Source organism: Carettochelys insculpta, chromosome 5 (assembly GCF_033958435.1).
Source record: "Carettochelys insculpta isolate YL-2023 chromosome 5, ASM3395843v1, whole genome shotgun sequence".
Classification (NCBI taxonomy): Eukaryota; Metazoa; Chordata; order Testudines; family Carettochelyidae; genus Carettochelys; species Carettochelys insculpta.
In genome coordinates, this window is record NC_134141.1 from 100,644,315 (window position 1) to 100,665,965 (window position 21,651).

A 21,651-nucleotide genomic window follows, 5' to 3' on the forward strand; every position below is an offset into this window, starting at 1 on the left:
TGTTACAGTTTCTGAGGAACCTAACCTTCTGCTTTTGGCCAAGTGTTTTCTGCCTCAGTCCTGGCAGCTGGCATCTCTCTCTCAACTAAGCAAGAGTGGAATCCACAAATGAGGTGAAATTATGTGTTACCTACCCACCCCAATCAGGAAGGTGTGCTCTGAGTGTGAACTAACTCAATACAAATAAATAGCTACAGGAATGAGAAAATGAACTTATATATACTCTGACTGCCTGTTAGCCGGTAGCCGGGTAACCTGCGGCGAGGTACTCCCCTGGGTCCTAAACAACCCAGTTTTTTACTGTTAGAGCAGGGAGCTCCTGGCACTCTCACCTATGGCCAGGCTGTAGAAACCAAACGGTTAAAGTTCTTTTGTTGTGCCGGCTGTGTTGCAGTGACAAAAGGGTTAACAGGGTCAGGCTTAGATCTTAACTAGTTACAAGTTTATTAAGCTACAGTTATAAGCGTGTGGTTACAAAAGGCTACTGTCTACTTCTTATATGCTAGCAAAGTACAGGTGTTAACAAGTTACGTTACAATCCAGTACAAAGATATCTGTTACCATCTAACACAATGATATCTTGATACAACGACGTCTAGTTACAGAGCTCTAATTCTTTAGCTGTGCACCAAAAAAATGGAGACCTAGCATGGGTATATCTTACCCTCTCTGCATCTCTCGATACCACCGTAGCCAAGCCTGATCGGTCACTCAATTCCACGGAAAGACGAATACGAGGTTGGGCATCCCCAGTTGCGGACCTCGGGAGGCAATCACCTGACCCGACCAGCAGGTAGTTGGTGGAATGCACTCAAAGTTAGAGTTCTGCTGGGCCCATCTTTTATACCCCTTTTTGGGTTACGTATTCTCTTTCTTATCTAAGGTGGCAGATCGTACTGGTCTGTCTTTTGTGACGCCAGTTTGCTACAAGGGCAATTCTTACTTAATTTGCACTTGTAAGACAGGAGATAAGAGAGTACAGGACATTCTTTTTGTGTGGGCGGGGGACTTCCCCTTCTGGGTGGTTGTGTGTGTGCATCATATCCATCAATGCCAGCTGGGGTGATTTCCTGAGGGTCCCCCCCTCTCTTGTCGACAGTTTGGCCTGTTAGCCTTCTATCTGTACTTTCTGTTTGTCAGGGTCACGATAAGCTAGCACATCTGGGCCTCAATGAGGGCATCAAAGACTGTGCTGTCAGCAGCCATTTCCACGCCCTGTGTGCTTCCCAGTGGGGGCGGGCAGCGAGCAAGCTGGCTTGTAAGGGGGAGACTTTGTCTGGCTACACTGCCCATTTATTTATAGCACGCCAAGCTGCTCCATACATTAGAGTTGAGCTTCAGCATTACCCTTTTATTTATTTGTAAAAGCATCTTACAATTTCTCTTGAAGAAAAAGAAAATCAGGCTACCCTAATTAGGCCACACCTAATTCAAGTGTACAGTTGCTCTTTCCTTGCTGGGCAAATGCCTATTATACCAGGTACAACACAGATTCCATTTCCCAGCTTAAACCTGTACTAGAAGACTTCACTGTACTCTTTCATGTGTCCTTCATTTCTTCCTGCATGACCCACCTTCTCAAATTTTCTTCCTCCTATTCATCTAGCACTTGATTTAATCCAATTAGTCATTTCCTAAATGCTACACAGCCTTGTTTTTTCCCTAAAAGGTTCACATTTGTCTAAGATTGAAACTTTCAAAGAAGTTGGGTGACCCCCAACCCTTGACTCACATTTCACAGCAGCTGAAGTGCCAAATGCCAGTTTTCTGTCCTGTTATTCATTTTACACTTACTTGCTCTTACATGTCCCTTGTACTTCCCACTTTAAATTGAATTTGGGGCTTCAAATATTGTTGGCAATGGGTTTCTCAGAAATTTTGTGTTATCCTTTACCCTGATAGACGAGCTCTGGAAGAAGGGAGCTGATGGTTTTTTGTGTTGTTTTGTGGTAGACAGAGCGTTTTTTCCTTTTAAGGAGTAAGGTCAAAATTAACACATCAAAAATTTGACTAACAGCATTCTCAGAACTACAATTATCTGTTCCAACCCTGCTGGTGATTTCTCTGCGTAAGTTTCAAATAGGAGCTGCAAGCATTTTAAAAATAATGAATACTGAAATAATGTGATATTATATGCTTGGTTTCAACCCTACGGTAAAATCCAGCTCTTCTTTACAGTTGAAAATATGCCCCTCTGACATTAGTATGGAGATATGTACTATTTTTTTAAATATTTACAGGCAGATAATTGAAATGTTCAAGAAGTCCCCACTGTGAGCATTTAAACATGAAGGAGCTATGCAAAGGTGACAGAGAGATAGCAGCAGAGAAAACACCATGCATTTTATATACATACCTTCAGTCCAAATTACAATTATCATCCCTCCAGAATTGACTACGTTTCATAGTGGTTAGGGTCCTCCAGTACAAAGAAGGAATCCTGTTCACAGAACACCTAAATAAAGACAAGTCATCACAGTGGCCACAAGAAGTATGAGAGTTGAGAGCCTTTTGTAATACTGAAGAAATATGAATGATGCAGGAACACACTCTGATCCAAATACACATGAATTTAGAGGCCAAGTCAGGAATGCTTAAGGTAAGTGAGTACCCCCACCCCCGTTTGCATGCATAGGCTTGATAACTGCCTCTTGATTTTTCCATATCACTTTTACCCATAAACTGCAGGACCAAATTCAAAAGGTTGTAATTAACCTACGAGGGTTTACTATTATTCTTTGGAGGACAGCAATTGGTTCCAGGTATAACACCAACAGACCCGCAGTGTCTGCAGAAGGTACTGAACCTGAAACTCTATTGGCTAGAGCCCTGTGCTCTGCCACATGAGTGAACAGCCAGCTGGCACTCAGCCAAGTCTGTAAAGCAGAGATTTTACTCTCCCTAGTACATGGTCTCTGTGCTTCTGGGGTTACTTGTTCCTCAGTAATGCAGAAGAAGAACCTTGTCTAATAGGCCTATTTCGTCATTTCTCTTGAATGCTGATTTCATTATATCTCTTGACCCAATTTCTTATTTGCATGGGCTCCAAGTGCTTCAGGAAGGTATCAATCAAATCCATAAAGGGCAAATATGCCATAACCAGCCTAGGAGTAAAATTTGCTAAAGCGGTTAAGTTCCATTTTCAAAAGTGACTTAGGGCTAGATCCACACACGGGACTTGGGTACAGCATTACAACGTCACACTTTTAGGTATCCTGTGGCCTAATAGAACCCTCTGCCCACACTAAGGTACCCAAGCTCCCTATACATTGCATGGGGAGACGTAGACATCTAAGAATTCACAAAAGGCAGATAGCTAAGCGGGCAGCAGCCTAAACTAACCATAAGAAGTGCTGAGGAGAATCATAGATCTATCCCTCACAGGGACATAGCTCTAAATTAGAGGGAGGTGCCTACCTCCAGTGGAGATTCTCAGTCCTGAAATCATTTTCTGGAGTTTGGGCTGATATGGCTTAGGCACCTTTCTTGCCACCCAACAGTCTGCTGGTTACTACACAGTCATGCATGGATCTGTGGGGCACCCACATTCAAATGTTTCATTCTGCCTGATCAAAACAGGCATGATGAACTCAGGTTTCCCATATCAGTGCCCTACCCACTGAACTATAGAGCCAATTCATGACCCAGCTTTGACTGGCCTTGCTCCTCCTCCCCTAGTTTGTGTCAGGCCCAGTCCAGCAGACATGCTCAAAATAGCCTGAGAATACACATACTGGATTGGTCCCTGCAGGGAATCTCTAGCTTGTGAAGGCTGCCAGCATTTAGGCATGAGATAATTACCAAGTGCCAGGACCTGGGCATCTGTGTGGGTGTTACTTGCAGATTTGTAGCGGGTAGGGCTTTTTTCTGTGGAAACACAGATACATAGGGATTTGAGGCCACCTACAAAGGTAGATGGTATATGAATTGAGGTTTTGATCATCTACATTTTAGATTCCAGCGTGCAGTTAGTCTCCAAAATTCACTTTGAAAATGGGACTGCTACATTACATAATTGCTTTTGAAAACTTACCCTGTATCTCAGGAGTCAACAACCTTTCTGAGGCGGAGAGCTGAAATTTGACCTTTTGACTTCTACGCATGCTACAAGTGCCAGTGATACTTTTTAAAAGTCACTAGTAGTCATACTTACAACAGCTTCATTAATAAATAAATAAAGAATCAGAAGTTTATTGTTTAGGTGACGGTTGGTTGCATTGGCTTGTCTTTTGTTAATCCATAGGCAGCATGGCTTTTGGCAAGTTCCCTGCTGCGTGAGGGAAGAGAGGTGAGGCTGAGTTCCCTCCTCGTGTGCTGATGAAAATCGGCTCACTTGCCACTCTTGGCATGCAAGCTAGAGGTTGCTGACCCCGATGTATCTCATCTCATTTATTCCAGTACAAATCACAGGTAATTCTGCTGAAGTCTGTGGAGTTAAGAAAATGCAAAGCTAGGGTAAGTGAGAGAAAATCTTGGCCAAATGAGACCTGCCTAGGACTCTCACCCTTATGAATTTAACTTAGGGACCAATGCTATTGTTTGATTTAATTCTAGCAGTAACTTGGTGTTTTGCATCCAATCTAATGTTGCTGTGAAGAGAATTATTTACCAAGTTTTGAAGAAAGAGGATTGTATAATTCTAGCTGGGACTCCTTAACCAATTTAATGCCAGACTCTTACTTGTCCGCAGTCTGTCTCCACTGTTTGGTTTAATAGTGTACAAACTGAAAAGAATAATGAGTCCCAATAAATATTAATGTGTATTATCAAATTACAAAGAGAAACTAAGCTCTAGAGTTCAGAGCTGTCCCAGGTGAACATGTGAAGACATCCAGAAGTCAATCAGTGTGTTTATTTAGGTCAGTAAGCTGTTTAATATTAATATCTACTATTCAAAGGGCCAAATTCTTCCTTGGCCAGGCCTGAAAGAAGAAAGGCTGAGGGCCATTGCATATTGTACACCATAAATCTTGCTATCTTGGAGAGGTCCAGCCCAGAAGTGTGCTTGGTGGGAGGTGGACTGCTGCTCCTTTAGAAGAGAGCAGAGTGTGCTCTCGATGATCTATGCCACAGATGTCAGGAAATGACTTAGCCAGCTGGAGGATGTCCATTTTTCCAGAATGGCAGCACAGTTGAGGTAATGCAGCTCTAGCAGATAAGAGGGAAAATCCACATCCACGGTATTCAGCAGGGCACTTATGCACATGCTTAACTTTTAGTGTACACTTGGGTCCCAATCCAAATGTCATTGGATTTGAGGGGACACTTTCCATTTATTTTAATGGGCTTTGGATCAGGCCTTTTATTCCCATTGTCTTCAGCAAAATTTAAGCAGCACATGCTTTTGTGCTTTGTGCATGGGGATGAGTTTAAACACCTAAAGCTTAACACATATTTAAGTGCTCTGGTGGTACAGGGATTGAAGCTGCACTTATAGAAATGACTCCCACTGCTTTCAGTTAGGATTAGAGAGGCTTTGTAAGCTAAATCCCACCCTTGCATGTGCAAAAACCCAATTATCATGTCCATTCAGCAGGTCCCAGGATGTGGCTGTGATCCAAGAATGTTTTAATGTCAACTGGCAAGGGAATTACAGGACCATCCTGAGTCTTTTTCACCGGAGAATGTCATGTGAGGTCTTAAACCAAAGCTGAGTTCATAGTGGTCATCAGTATGATTGTGAAATGTCCATAAAGATACCCTGTAAGCAATCGTGTACATATACTACAACAGTGTTCTTACTGTCTGTGTCAAGGCATTACAAACTAGTAGAGGTAAAAACAAGCTTTCCTCCCCACATAAAAACTATGTATTTCATTGTCAGGATGTAAACTGGTACCATAGAGGCCTAGTTACATACTAAGTCAGTCATTAGCAAAGAGCAGTGAAGTCAAGAGGGAAGCAGCACATAGGAGAAACAAGCCACGGATGCGTTCTTATCCTGTCTCTGAGGACAGAAAATGAATTGTTTAGTATGTGTAGGAGGGAAGGATGATACCTCCTCGTCCTGCCATAGGACATAAACAGGAAGTGCTTGCATTCCAACTTTGTCGGCAATCCAAAAGAAGAAACTCTGGATGAAAAACTTCTTTAGGCAACACTTAACCTACTAAGTTTAGATTCTAGAACGCAGCTTTGACTATAATTTTGTTTTAGATGTAACCGTTTGTTTCCAGAATTCTTACTCACTCTCATTTGAATAAACTTATTCTTATTTTCACTACAAAGCTATATAAGTGCTGTGATATCAAGCAAGTGCTGATTCTGAGTTAAGTCCTGCAAGTTAACATGTATGTTCTTTTGGGGGCAGCAGACGTGGTATTTCCGTGCCTAGTCAGTGCCAGGGGTTGAACATTGCAGGGCAGCATTTCAAAGGGACTTAGACTAAATACACCCTATTGTTAACCTGAAAGATAAAGTAAGGCCTGGTATAACCCAGAAAAGTGAGTGTGGGTGGCTAGAAGGCTGGTCGTATTAGGAAGCTGACACCTAATGAAGCAAGAGCAAGGTTTTCCATGCAGAACATAATAAGGGTACTCTCAATCCTGGGTATCCCAAGGACCACCACCGTAGCCCCAACCACTGGGAAAACACTGACATTTCTCAGAAATGTATTCTGTTGTTTTGTGTTGCTCAAAACAAAAACGCTTCTGATCCTACACCGTCTGAGTTCCAAAACACTGAGGGGAAAAAAAAGAGAGTACTGAAATAATGGCATAACATATTTTATGCTACTAAGACATCCCAAACAAATTATAAACATATGTATTGTTTTACAGAAATCCTTTTAAAATTGGAAATTTTTCAGCTCATCCCTTAATTTTTGCCAAGCTTAAAAAAATGATGCCAGATAGAGAGCTTTGATGAATGGACAGGTGATGTCATTTCAAAAGTTCAGGGATAATTAGAGGGGGAAAACAATCTATGATTTCACCACTGAATGAGAACAGTCTGCTGTTTGTTCCTACTTGGTGCCTAAAGACAATACTAATCTTCCCCCCATAGAAAATGGAATAATTTTATTTATTTCAACAAAAGAACTGTTTATACCTAAACAAAGCTGCAATATCTTCCCCCTTGCATATTAACTCAAAATATGCAAATATCCCTGTAGTAACTCCCTGAACCATCCTCCCTCAATGGCTACAGCATTTTGTTTATACATTAGTCTTGTGAACAACTTCACTAATAGGTAGCCCTGTTAATTTATATGGAACACAATTCCCACATATCGAAGGAGAGCAGAATGTTACAGTGGGCATCTGCTAAGGAAATCTGATAGCAGAATTTTGTTCCAGTAAGATACATTAAAAATCAATGGGCAAAACAATAATTGTGTCTCTTTCTGTTGCCCCTAGTGGTCATGTGTTCTAGTTTTATGCTGTTAGGAAAGCTGGCAGAGAACATTATACAGATCAGACATATTCTCCTCCATGTTCCTAAGTGCCTATTGGTTTTAACAGCAGTTATGCATCATGGATGTGCTTTGCAGTGGTGTTGTGAAATACCTAACATATTTGCAGAGTACTGGGACTCAAATATGGAGTAGTAACCAAGATCACAGGCCCCAAAGCCTCACCCAGTCACTCCTGTTACAAACCCCAAACCTCTGCCTGAGTTACTAAAGTCCTCAGCTTATGATTTTAAAAGTTCAAGTTGGAGAAAATACACAGTTTCCTCTTGTTTAACTTTTAGTTCTGCTTATTTGTCAGCTTCTCTCACAAACATCTTTAAGCTTTCTTCCTCTCTGCCTCTTATGCATGGAACACTTCCCTGAAATTTTACATGAGATCGGTATCTCTTTCAAATCTCTTAAGACCCACCTTTGCTGTGGTAAACACTGAGCAGGTGCCACCATGCAGAAGAGCAAATTGCATAGTTTGCCCATACTTCATCTATTTATCTACTTATAGTTATAAGTAAATTACAACTGCACATATATTTATTCTTCATACAAAACTGAATGTAAGTAATTACCTGACTATACTCCTCTCTGTAATCTCTATCTTATTAGATTGTGTGTCATTGTGTTCTTATAGTGCCTGGGACAATGGGACCTACTGCTAATGGGGACATCTGACAGTAGTGCAATACAAATTACATAAATAATAGAATATTAATTGTTTCCTTTATTATTTCCATTGCACCAATGGATAATTTTCAATCTTTCCTTTATAAGTAAAAGGACTGCATGGAGGAGTGGCTGGATGACACTCAGGATCTCCTTTACTGTTGACAATGCCTTCTGTCTACACTAGAGAGTTTTGTCAACAGAAGGGGCCTTCTGTCAACATAACTCAGGGAACGTCTACACACATAAAGCGTTCTGTCAACAGTCTCAACAGAACTCCGCATTTGTCTTGACAGTGTTATCTCTAGAAAATTTGAGGAATAATGCCTCTGTAGACAGAGTTGTGTTGACAGAAGTGCAGTGTGGACACTTCCGTCAACAGGGAGGGCTTCCAGTTCACCAGGAAGCCCATTTTGCAGAGCTTCTGGTCAGCTACTCAGTCGACAGAGGGCAGGGCAGTCTGGTTGCTGTTTGTCAACAGAGAGGATCACTCTGTTAATCTGCTTTTGTGTGTAGATGCTATCTGTTGACAGACGTTACTTTTGACAGATGCTTCTAGTGTAGATGTAGCCTTGGACTCTGAGTACTCTGTGGAGTATTGTCTGCTCCTCAAGCCCCCAGGAAGGAAAGGAAGGTTACTCTGCTTACAGCATTCTGTGTCTGTAGCTATTGATGTTCCAGCCGATATTCCATACATTTATGAGTTTAAGTTGTAGGTGAAGGGCATTTGGTTCAACACTGAGTCTTAACCTTCTGGAGATGTTGGGATGTATATCTGTTCATACAGGATTTTATGGAGGAAAAAATTTTAAAAACATGTTTTTTCTAGGGCTTTTTTCTGGTGGTTATGGAGAAATGGGAAGGAAATTGTTATTGTATTATGGTTGCAATTATGCCAAGCTAGATTTATTTTTGTTTATTTAGTATTAAATTACTTGTGTACCTAGCAATTTTTGAATTGGCATATTATATTTTTTTTAAAAAAGGGAAATAAGCAATTTAACTTTTCCTCATGCACAGCACTGGAGCATCTAGAAGCCCATTTTAAAAGTTAAGAACCGCAAATTGCATCAAGCATCCTGTAACCCAGGGCTTCCAGGACTCTTGTCTCCAGAAATGTTAGCAACCATTTAGTCAAGGATAAAAACAACTGAGAAATACAACGTTGTAGTGGTGGTGATGATAATAGTGGGCAATCCTAAATAAACAAGGCTAGCATTGTGCTCTAGGATGCAGGGTCTAGCAGACCATCAAGGGTTATAAATTCCAGTCAGGGACCCTTGACTGAGACATCTCAGCCCCAGGATATAACATGAGCCTCTCCACTGATCTTAACAATGCAATAAAGTATCAAAAGGGACTTTTCTCGCAACATGATCCTGAGACTGAGGAAATTTGCTAGAAGCTTGTTCTACGCACAGGTATGCTGAACAACAGCCTAGCTTATTCAGAGAGAGGCAGCTACAATCTGTACCCAAAAGAGCTTCCAGAGAGAGCCTTATGCAATACAAATGTCTACCCACAGTTGCAAATATCCAGGGGTAGAAACTGGTATCTGCTGATCTGCAGGGCTCTACAGGGAGAAGATGCTTCAGCCAAAGGAGAGGAGCATGGTGCCACTGCTCCCAGGAACCAGCGCTCTATTCTGCTGTTCTTCCTGGTTGTACGACCCGCGGCCCCACCGCCAGCCATGCCTTCCATATGTCCCTGGTTTGCTTACAAGAATTCATATGGGATTATGTCAAATCTTACTAAAGTCAAGATATGTCATGTGTAATATGGTCCTTCATTTACTATACCAAGAAACGAAGGAAATTAGGTTCCTTGGCATGATTTGTTCTTTATGACCCTATTAGGTTCTAGGTGCTTACAAACTGATAGTTTGATCATTTATTCCAGTATCTATGCAGGTGTCAACATTAGGTTGATTGGTCTATAATTCTCCAGGTCTTCTATGTTCTTTTTTTTTTAAGGGAAAAGTGCTGTATTTTGTGCTTCTCTGGTCATCTAGGACCGTAACCATACTCCATGTGTTCTCAAAGATCATTGTTAATGGTTCTGAGGTTGCATCAGCTATTTCTTTAGTAACCACAGGATGAATTTAATCAAGCCCTACCAACTTGAATGCGGAGTATATTTAATTTATTTAAATGTTCTTAAACCTCTGTTTTGGTTTGTGTTCTTTCCCCCCTTAATAATATTTGTATTAAGCATCTGCTCACCATTAATCTTTTTAGTGAAAACTGGCACAAAATAGGCATTTTACAGCTTCTGTGATGGCCCAGTTACTAGCTCTCCTTCCCCATAAGCAAAACCTGTAATTCCTTCATCTTTCACTTGCCCCTAATGTATTGAAAGAATCTCTTTGTGTTGCCTTTTATGTCCTTTGATAGCTGTAACTCATTTTGTGCCTTAGCCTTTCTGATTTTGTCCCTATATATTATGCTATTCTTCTCTATGGCTTCAGAGCAATTTGTCCATGTTCCCACTTTCTACAGAGTTTCATTCTGGTTTTCAGATCATTAAAGAGCTTCAGCCAGTGCCATGTTGGCCTCTTACTTTTCTTCCTATCTTTCCTTTGTATCGGGATCATTTCCAGTTTTACTTTTAATATTGTCTCCTTGAGAAACTGCCCAAGCTCCTGAACTCTTTTTTTCCTCTTGATAAGATGCCATGGGAAGAAAACCTATCAGTTCTCTGAGTCTGTAAAAGTTGACTGGAGAGGGAACAAGTAGTTCACAGATAAAACTCAATTTCTATGCATTTGCACATTGTGAGTAATTTAATAACTGAAGAGATTCTTCCCTAATTATTTAACATTATTATGCTATGAGTCCTCACTATGCCTAATTTAAAAGTTTTGTTGTATGACTGGTCACCTGAGTATCATGGTGGTGTTTCTGCTCCCTGACTGAACAAATCCCAACCACACAGGTACTTCCTGTATGAATACTTGTGCAAACGCATTCGCATGAGTATTCACAACACTTTCCTTGTCCAGGAATTCTCTTGCAAACAAAATTTTACACACACAAATGCTTGTGTGGAAAAACAATGAAGAGGAAGCTAATGTTGCTAAATTAAATTCTGTGTCTTTTATTCAAACAAATGTTTAATACTCTTTTTATTTGCAATATTTTTCCAGCTTTGTCCAAGAGTATCACTATTTTAGAGAAAAAGCCTGCATGCACCCTCACCACGCTGTGTTATGGCCAGTTAACTCTCACCCAGTGCCTTGTCTGAGGACCTGATCTAACTACCATTAAAATCAATCTGATTCTTTCCATTCATTTTACTGTAGGTCATTTATACCCTTAAGGTTCGTATATCCAGTACTGTTCTTGTACTGCTTCTGAACTGCATCTCTAGGACTTCCCTCTCTAGTGTTTTCAGACATATACATAGATTTTGTTTAAAATTCCATCTCCATACAGATATGTACTGCGCCTACAACGGCAACTGATAAAAACTGAGTATAAAAAATAAATGTGCACGAAGAATATCCTTCAGTACTGTCATGAATGAATGCCTGTAAAGGGTTAAACCTAGAAAGAGTGGGTTTTGTGTTGGCAAGTGGCCTGGTGACCCAATGGGAAAAGAGAGGGGAATTTTTGAATTGAAACAGTTACTTGCTGAGTGTCTTTTGTGTGGCCAGAGGAGAGATACCAAGAAGAATTAAGAATGAAGGCCAGCCAGGGAATACAGATGTGCAAGTAGAAAAAAAATGTTTAGTCAGATGCAATCAGGTTATTTTTTATTTGGGGCTGGCTGATATCTTCCTGCCCACCCAGCAACCTCCCATACTATGTAACTTTTAAACTGAATCCCAGGAAAATAATTCTCTGGTTTTGAAATCTACTGGTTTAGATGCTCTGTAACTGAGCAATGAAATATGCTTTAGCTAGTATATAATTTTGCTTTGTTGTTAAATTTCCTTTTTTAAGACAATATTTAGACTCCTGTGTCCTAAAAAGGAGCCTGTGTGTTTACACGCCTAAGGCTGAAAGATCAGAGAGTGCAGTCTATTTTTTTTCTTTGTTTTCAAGCTCTGTCCTAAGGAAGGGTTAAGCACTTGGGGTTACCCCACAGGGACATATCCCAAGTGTGTTTTTCTGGGTTCTAAAAACAGGTTCTCTCGTTTGGGTGGTGGCAGCGACTTTCCATGTTCAGGGAATCTGTGACCTCGAGAAGCTTTAAGCAGAAGCCCATAGAAGTAAGGTATTTTTAAGGTTTCTTGCAGGCCCCCACCTTCTGCACTCAGAGAGTCAGAGTGGGGAACAGCCTGGACAAATACATATACTAATTCAGAAAATTCCTCCTGTAAGGGGCTTTCTTTCACAGTAATGAATGTGTTATAGCTGAATTGACAGAATGGAAAACTGGAGTGAGAGTACTGATGTCCCTACTTACCTACAGCAAGCAGTTGCAAAGTCTGGGTAAATGTAAAATTGAGCTGCCATTACATAAAGCTAAAGCACATGTGGCTGGGGAAAGAAAAAGGGAAGCCCCTATGTCAGTAGAATTACGTCGCACATTTATTTGTCTCTGAGGCCATGAAAAGAAAATACTTGCCTGATTTGTTACTTTTTTGTGTGCTTTTTCTTCCTTGTCTCACCCCCTTTAAGATTTTGGATTTTAAGGATAAATTGACAACTCGTATCACATTAAAAATTTGAAGAGATAAAAGAAATGCTGTGGTTCCAATGAAATATATTGCATATTTCACATACCTGGTTGTGTAATTCAATTTTTATATGAGGGAAGACATATAAATGGTGAAATGTGACTCCGTTTTAAAAGTCAAAATACAGCCTCTCACTTCACTATCCTATAATTATTTTGGTGAAGTTAAATTTCATAAATATGCTGATATTTAAAGTTGTTTAGTAATTTCCTTATAACAATGTTCAAAGTTTCATAAATAAAAATATTTGTCAAGATAAAATTTTATTTTGGACCCTTTGGCTTCTCCTACTGAGCATCAATTTGGCTATTTGTAACCCATATTTCCCACAGGAAAACACACGCAAGACATGTATTAATTATTAAGAAAAAAATACTCCTTTTGTTGTTTAAGGGGTTAGCAGTACTGTGATAAAAAGTAAAATCATTAATCTGTAAGGTGCTACAAGCTTGCTTGTTTTTTGTTTTTTTTTTGTGAAACTACAGACTAACATGGATACCCCTCTGTGATAATAATGCAAAGCATAAAAAAAGTTATACCTCATTTGAAGAAAATTAGACTGCGGTTTATTTCTGCACAAACCACATTGTTTTTCAGTAAATGTAGTTCATAAACAAAAATTACTCACATTACATAACATTGTGAAAAAACTGTATATAGTAACACCAAAACAAAGGCATAAAGAGCAGTACTGGAAAACTATTTTAGTAAGTTTTCGGGCTGAAAGCATATCTGAATTAAATAGAAGTTGAAAGGTAGTGAAAAGTCAGGGCAAGTTTATCCTTCATAATATGCTTAATGCAATATTAATATTGGATACAGTTAAAATGCAATGTTCCTGAATTAATAAGCAGAGATGATACTTACAAATTATAAACCATTTTTAGGGGACAATAAAAACACAGGATGCTAATGAAATCTTAATGGACAGAGTGCCCAGTACTGCATGACAAGGGAAAAAGAGCTATAATCTTCTCTTTCCATGAAGAAACCCACAGAAAGGGGGAATTCGCACACAAAAACTCTCAGAACATTGTGCTGCATCATCCTACAGTTGCAGGATGGATGGAAGCAAAGAAAAGGCAGGAGCCAGAGCATACTAAATACAAAACCAAGATCTCAAAAGCTAGATCATCAAGCTTATTTTTATAGTAAAAATTTATTAGCTTATGACTTTAGTTACTGCATTACCTTTTTTCAAGGATAAACAATCCCAGTTGTGTCAAAATCTCTTCCTTTCTAGAAATTTGATTTCTCAGTTCTTCTATATGATACTAGATGAACTATTCAAGTCCAGTAAAACCATGTGTAGAACCAGAAATAGACCCAGGTTTATCTGAAGGATTCCAAGTCTGCAAGATTATTACAGAGGGAGCATGGCTAAAGGCATTTCTGGAATGGTGTCATGATGATGTTAAACTATTGATCCAGATGGAATAGAATTCTTCGCCGTATTGTTAATGAGACTGTGGCCCTGTTCAAATACCCATTAAAATCTGTAAGAGCCAATATATAATTACTGTAACAAATGTATTATATTAAATCAAAATTGAAAGGAAAATCTAAAGGCCAAAGCAACCCTAACAAAAATGTATACTCATTAGTACACAAAATATTCATAACAAAAAAAGCCTTCTTATTTTGCATCAGGGATATATAGACCACTAATCAGCAGTATTGTCTAATGGATAGAATACAGTGTTGAGATTTTGTACCTTTACCATAGAAAAAAGAGGACACACTTGAGAAGAAGTGTATGTTTATCAGTATCTACCCACTCACATAGTTTTGATGTGTTATAGTATATGTAGTACATTAATACAACATGAGTGGGTAGATACTGATACAGATAATCCCCTGAAGGGAGTGTATCTTTTTGAAAGGTCAGATGTGGTAACCCTAGATTTTAGGACTTCCTAGTCTCTATCTCTACCGTTGACTTTTTTATGTCTGTGAGCAAATCGTTTAGAATAAAATTGTCATACTTTGTTATATAAAATTAGGCTCCAAAATGAAAAGTGAGGCACCTAATTAGGTAATCTGATTTTTCAAGAGTGCTAATCACTCATACCTCTCTATTGACTTTGAGAAGAAGCACTCTGGCCTTCAACTGCTCAGAAGTTGAGGGCACACATCCAAAAAAAAATACATTGTTCTCACAGAAACATTCAACACCTTGCAGGATTAATTTAGGTATCATTTCCCCCATTTGCAAAAGGGGAATAATAATAATCATAATAACTACACACACACACCTACTAAACTTCATAGGACTGTTGTGCAGTTCGTAGAATCCTTTGAAAATATTAGGTATTTTTTTCCAAAGAGTTCAGCTTTGGATTAGCTCTGTTCCCCTTGAACTTCTTCCATAGCTATGTGTATTTTATTTAGTTACAAAGACAACTTGCAGCCATTCTTCTCACACAGCTGCACTAAAAGCTTTCATGAAAAAAGAGCCTATTATTAGCAACAGAAATGTCTCACTGAGTTGCCAATTATGTGTTTCTGAAAATGTCTACTTGAAAATGTAGGATTTGAATTAAACATACCCATTAACCTTGACTCTTCAACATGTGACTCAAAACAGATATTCTGTCTTTGATTAGCTAGGGGTACATCTGCAAACTGAGTTTATAATACATCACGTAATCTCTGTTGCAGATCTCATTCTGTCATCTGGACCATAGAGTGTTACTGTCAACAACAGCAATAAACAATACAAGACACAGCTAACAAACATTTCAGAAATCATAAGCTTGATCATTGTTCAGAAGTTGGATCAAGTGATGACTAAGCTCTTAGTACTCTAGATTGGCTTATCAACTTTGAAATACTTACAGCCCAAAGTGTGTACAAATTCTATGGGTCAAAAACACAAGACACTGAGATGAAAGAGAATTCACGAGGAATAACAATGAAGTACGGTACGTAGCAATGAAAGGCTTAGAGCTTGGTTAAACATGGAAGTGAAGCTGAGGTGCATGTTGAAGTACAGACTTTGTTTATATGTTCTTTAGTGCTAAGAATGATATGGTCTTTATAGGGAAAGATTAGCTTTGTTGTTGATTCATCCATTCCATTCATTCATGACCTTTGTGAGAAGTTGGAATATCTGGCAGCTGACTCCATTATACCTGAATTTTCTGGAGAAGCTGGTAAAGAATGTTGAATAGTAACAGAGAGGGAGCCGTGCTGGTCTATATACTATCAAAACAAAAAAGCAGTCAAGTTTGAAGTGCTTTAAAGTGCTACTTGACTGAGTTTTTGTCTTGGTAAAGGATGTGTAATTCAAGGGTGAGAAAAATAGAGTGGGGGTTGTGCTGAAAAAAAATGAATCAATGGAGAATGGATGGTGGTGAACAGGAACTCCCTCCTAAGACGGATGGAGTCATCCATCTGCCATCCAGACTGGGAAAATCAAAGTGTTCTGCCTGCCTGGAGCTAGAATTCAGGATGCAACTGAGAGTCTTCCAAGACTTATGATGCCCTCAGACTGCTACCCATTCCTATTTCTCCATGTGGTGGGCAAGGGAGGAAAGGCAGGAAATAGGGTTAGTGTCTACATTTGGTGGATGGTGCTGGATAGGAGCCCACAATGGCCACAGTGGTGACTCTGGACACTGGTGGATGTGGAAGGGGCGGGACTGGAGGGGCCTTGGCTCATCGACCACTCATGAAGAACTAAATAAAAAGTATAAACACTACATGCATTTGTTCCCTCAGTTTTCTCTCCTTTCCTCATCATCTTCAGGAACCATCCAGGGTTCCACCATATCATATGTCTTACCCCTCTCTCTCTCTCTCAAGTCAGTTTGTTTTCTCTGCCAGTCACACAACTGAACTGAACCCCACTTGCTACAAAAGGATACCCAACTCTTCTCTGCTCCTGCCCATATCTTCCTATCTCTCTTCTGGTCCTGTAAGTGTCTTTGTTCCACCACTAATATTTAATTCCTTCATCCTACTGCTGGAGTTTCCCACTTTCCAAATGTCAACCTTGTAGAGAAGTAGGAGGAAACTCTCTCTCTTGAGCCTCATTTAACCCATTGCTCCAAAGTGTTCCTACATTTATAGGAGACCATTGAATTCCAGTGCCCCTACATTGTACCTGACCTAAGAGCAATGTGATGCAGCCTTTCCTAACCCACATTTGCATGGAGGCATTCAATGGCAGTTTCATAAGGACAACTTAATACCATCAATTACTCATCATAGGTTGTAAAGGCAGATTCCCTATATCATCATAGAGGCTATTCAGTGATCCAGGTCTCTTCATCTTGCCCTGGAACTTCTGCAGCTATAGTCTTCCACATATCTCGGACCCCCTCTCTTACTTTTGCTGTCAGCTTCCTTTAGCTTTGGCTGATCCTGCAGCCAACAGGCTTCCTGTTACTCAGGAAATCTGTCTGTTTGCTCTTCTCTGAGCCCTCTGTGATTTTCAACAGCTCATCACTTTGTGTTCCTCATTTGGTAGTTTTCACTCTTTCATCCCTGAAGACAAGCAGGGTTGAAAGGGATTATCTGAAGCTACATCCATCCCAGTATCCTAAAATGCTCCAATTTGAATGGCAGCTATTCAAGTTAATGAATCTCCATTGTCCCTGATCTGAGAGAGATGTGATACTTCCCCCCACTGCCCCCCACCAATAGCAGCATGAATTGATACAGAAACTTTTTAAAATCAACTGAATTCATAAGATGTACAAACTTATTTATCACAGGTCATCACAAGAAAATCATAGGCAATTGAGGTAATATGGTTTAATTTTCTTGATACTGGATTCTATTGGTAGCCCTTGGTCTGTCAGAAACTTAGTAATATCCAATGGCTCTTTGTAAAGGAAGTAAAAGAAACTCCATCTTTGAGGCCAATAAGACAGTGATAAGAACTCTTCCATCAGCAATGGAACAATGGTCATCCACCTGCCAAACGTAAGTATTACTAGTTGAATGTGGGGGGATCCCTCTGCTGTTCTGTTAGTGCAACTCTCTATCCTCTTTGAGCTAGTGAAGCAACACAAAATGAAAAGGGAAGGTCAGGATCTGGCACTCTATGTGTAACCAAATTCTTAAATTTTAATTATTCTGTGCCTATGAAATGAACCATGACATTTTGCCACCATCCATGGGTGCTATGAAAGCAGGCTGTGTGTTAAACTCCTGCAAAAGAAGGACCGAAGGGATTGTTTCTTCCACCTGTCCTTTCTACTCATACTTCTGTTGATCTTCTGCCATCATCTGCAGTTAGAGGTTGGCAATAGGAATTATAAAAATTTGCTCTTTTAAGTAGTTACTTGGTGAGCTTTGTAATTAATCAGATGCTATAAAGTGGACAACAAATTCTCTCTGTGGTGGTAAGGTAGGGGGCACATGCATGGAGGCTTATTCAACTTATTCAAGCCACCAGACTTTCGTTTTAGCATTAGTTAAAGTTGAACTGCTGTTTAATTCATACATTATTACAAAAAAGAGGAAAGTCATTCACCCTGGATACAGTTGAGGTAAAAGCAATGACATGCTGCACAGGTGCCATAAATAACTAATTTTGCCTTTGACCACCTTTTATTCCAAAGCATACCTTAGATGGCAAAGTTTGCATGTTCTAACAGGCTAAGCAAAACAAAGGAGAAAAACGAAGAGCTTATCACACTTGACCTTGTGCATTGGTTTTAATATGTGATCGTGCTGGTTCAGAGAGAGTGAGAGAGACAGCGCACTTAAAACACACAAATTGCTTGTTAATCAGGTAGAATAATCTGACTTTGACTAACGTGTTTTATACGGGTTTGGAAGAAGAGCTCAAGGCTGTAATCATAGAACGTGATTTGAACTTGCTCTACAATATCACAAAGAACAGAAGCCCGAAGAGAATATGATGAATATATATGTCTAAAAAGATCCCCCTTGGGCACTGTGCCAAGGGACTGGTGGCTTTTTATATGTAATATATTATGCATTTATGCAATATACATAATTATATATTATAATTCCACTAAATAAAATCGCCAGACAACATTGACTCATTGTCCAAATTGATTCTAAACCAAGCTAAGTCAGTGTGACTGAACTTATAACTAAAGATGATAAAACCACAACATAGTACATTTCCTTGCAAGGCAAAAGACAGCTACAAAAAATGACTGCTACAGAGAATAGATTGATTCATTTCATTTCATAGGGCTGAATGACTTTATTAATCTAGAGCTGGCTGATGCCCAAGCATTTGGCCCTACGTAATATGTGGATTTTGAGGCTATTGGAAGAATATCACTTTTTCTGTTTTAGAAGTATAGAAAAAGTGAACCATTTCTTTACATTTTACCAAGTACTTGAAGGTGCAATGTATATATCCAAAAGAGAGTATGTAAATGAAAGGGTTAAGGGGGTGATATTGCACTTGTTTCTTAACCAATTTTACACTAGTGTAATTAATTGATTCTAGTGGATTTGTCTTTGATTTGTACAATGAAATACCAATAGAAATTGAAGCGTAAAGATCCAAGGTCTGAAATGACATTGTGATCATCTAGCCTGATGTCCTGTATTGCACAATAGCAATAGCACTTCCACCAAATAGTTCCTAGAGTGGAGCTTTTAGTGAAAACTTCAACCTTCATTCAAAAACTATCAGCGATGGGGAATTCATCACAGCCCTCAGTAAATTGTTCCAGCCAGTTAATTATCCTCAGTTCAAAAATGAATGCCTTTGTCCAGCTTCCGCTTCCAACCAATGGGTCTTGTTATACCTCTTTCTGGTAGATTGAAGAGCCCATTATTAAATATTTGTTCCTTATGTGAGTATTCATACCGTAATCAAGTCACTCTTAATATTCTCTGTGTGTTGAGCTAAATAGAGCTCCCTGAGTCTATCACCATATGACCTGTTTCCCAGTCTTTAATCATTCTCATACCTCTTCTCTGAACCAGCTTAACTATGTCAATATCTTGCATGCAGGGGAAATGTGTGGGGGGACATAAGAGATCATGTGCCCCCAAACGCAGTGGCAAGGGGCCAGCCAGCAGGGAGAGTAACAGCAAAAGGAGTCTGGCATGGTAGCATGGGTCCGGCCCCCACACACATCAGCAGTGGTGGGGAAAACTGGAGCAACATGGTTTCAGCTCACTTCCCTCCTTCAGCTGTGTCACTTGGGGGGCGGTGGGGGGCAGGACTACCCCAACACTCATTGATGGGAAGCTGATTACTTCATCCAGGAGATGTTCTGTGGTAATTTTATATCATTCTGATTTTTAATTAAATTAAATATCATGTGGCATCGAGTCTATCCCCTTATGGAAGTCCAAGAAGATTATATAAGCACTGTTACCTTTATTAACTAAATTTGGAATCTCATCAAAAATATATCAAGTTAGTTTGACAAGAGGTATTATCTATATCTTCCTGTTGATTTTCATTAATTAGTTACATTATTTCATTTACTATTAATCAGGTTCCATACCTGCTTCTCAGTTTTCTTCCCAGGATCAGTGTCAGGCTGATTGGTCTGCAAGTACCCAGATCATCCCTTTTGTTCCTTTTGAAAACTGTACCACATTAGTTTTCTTCCGGTCTTCTGGAACTTTCTGAATGCTCCAAGACATTTTGAAAATCATCATTAATGATCCAGGAAGCTTCTTGGACAGCTCTTTTAAAATTCGTGGGTGCAAGTTATGTGGACCAGCTGATTTTAAAATGTCTGATTTTTAGCAACTTCTGTTTAATATCTTCAGATTTGGTAGCTGAATGTAAGGAGTATTATCGCCAGATGAGGAGAATGAAACGGCTGTTTTTCCCTCAAATACAGAAATTATATATTATACATATACAAAGGGGCACCTTGCCACAAATATATAGGTGCCCCTTTGTCTTGGATTGGTTCCCTCACCTCTGCCCCCAGACTGTGGGGTCTGGGCTATGGCTACCCATGCTGTTCTGGTTGGTTGCTGGTCTCCTCCCTTCCTCTCTCACTGCCAGGGCTGTCAGCCTGGCTGGGAGAAGAGAGCCCCACCACTCCTTCCCTGCCTCCCAGCTCTCTTACTGGTACTCTCCTGACTCCTGATCTGCTTTTGGCATCTCCTTATCTCCCTCATGATATCTCTCAACTCCTCCACTACCTCTCATTCTCTCCTCAAGCTCTGTTTGCCTCAGCTGCTTTTAAGCCTCCTGGCAGTCAGCTCATCTGGTCCTTGTTAATTGATTGTGTGCTACCACACCCTATTGCCTCCACTTTGGAGCTTAATTAACTGTTTCTGTTCTTCCCTTACCCCTGTTGGGTCCTCGGCTGCCTTCCACCCTTCCACCTGGGGTCTGCAAGCCTGACCCAGTTAATATATGAATGACTTACTTGACTTACAAACTTAAACCATTGTACTCCAAGTGGAGCATAGGTCATCTACAAGTCTTCTCCACTTCACTCTGTCACAAGACAAAACTTCTAGCTGACTCCAGGAGCAGCCCAGTCGCTATCCTTCAATCTCAGTAGAATTTCTCCACATTGTTTGAGATCTTCCTCTTTTGTGTTTTCCTTGTGAGTTTTTATATATAATATATATAAAAATGTAATATAGTTATCGATAATGCCAGTAGTTCCATCTAGTAGTGGGCCAATGCCATAGTCAGGATTCTTTTTCTTTCTAACATATTTACAAAATTGCTTCAGGACAGTAACTTTGCTGACCATAGACTTCGTGTCACTTCATTTCCCATGTCAATTTCCTACAGCACCTAACATCTGATTTATATTCATTACTGTCAGCTTCCCATTTCTTCCATTTGGTTTTATTTTACTGATATTACTAATATTTTTTACAGCTGCCTTCATTTCCCCTCTGAGCTAGACTGTATTTTAACCAGCAAAAACTTCATCTGCAATTGTGGGATTCTCTCTTTTGGTGTGTC

At 39.8% G+C, this 21,651-nt stretch overlaps 1 long non-coding RNA gene across 1 annotated transcript; it reads right to left on the reverse strand.

Moving 5' to 3' along the window:
- Positions 1 to 2,350: 2,350 nt before the first annotated feature.
- LOC142013211 (uncharacterized) lies at positions 2,351 to 14,066 on the reverse strand. Its single transcript, XR_012645583.1, has 3 exons — positions 13,947 to 14,066; positions 4,034 to 4,426; positions 2,351 to 2,455 (listed from the first exon to the last, which is right to left on the reverse strand). It is a non-coding gene; the product is annotated as an uncharacterized LOC142013211 (long non-coding RNA).
- Between the last annotated feature and the right edge of the window lie 7,585 nt (positions 14,067 to 21,651).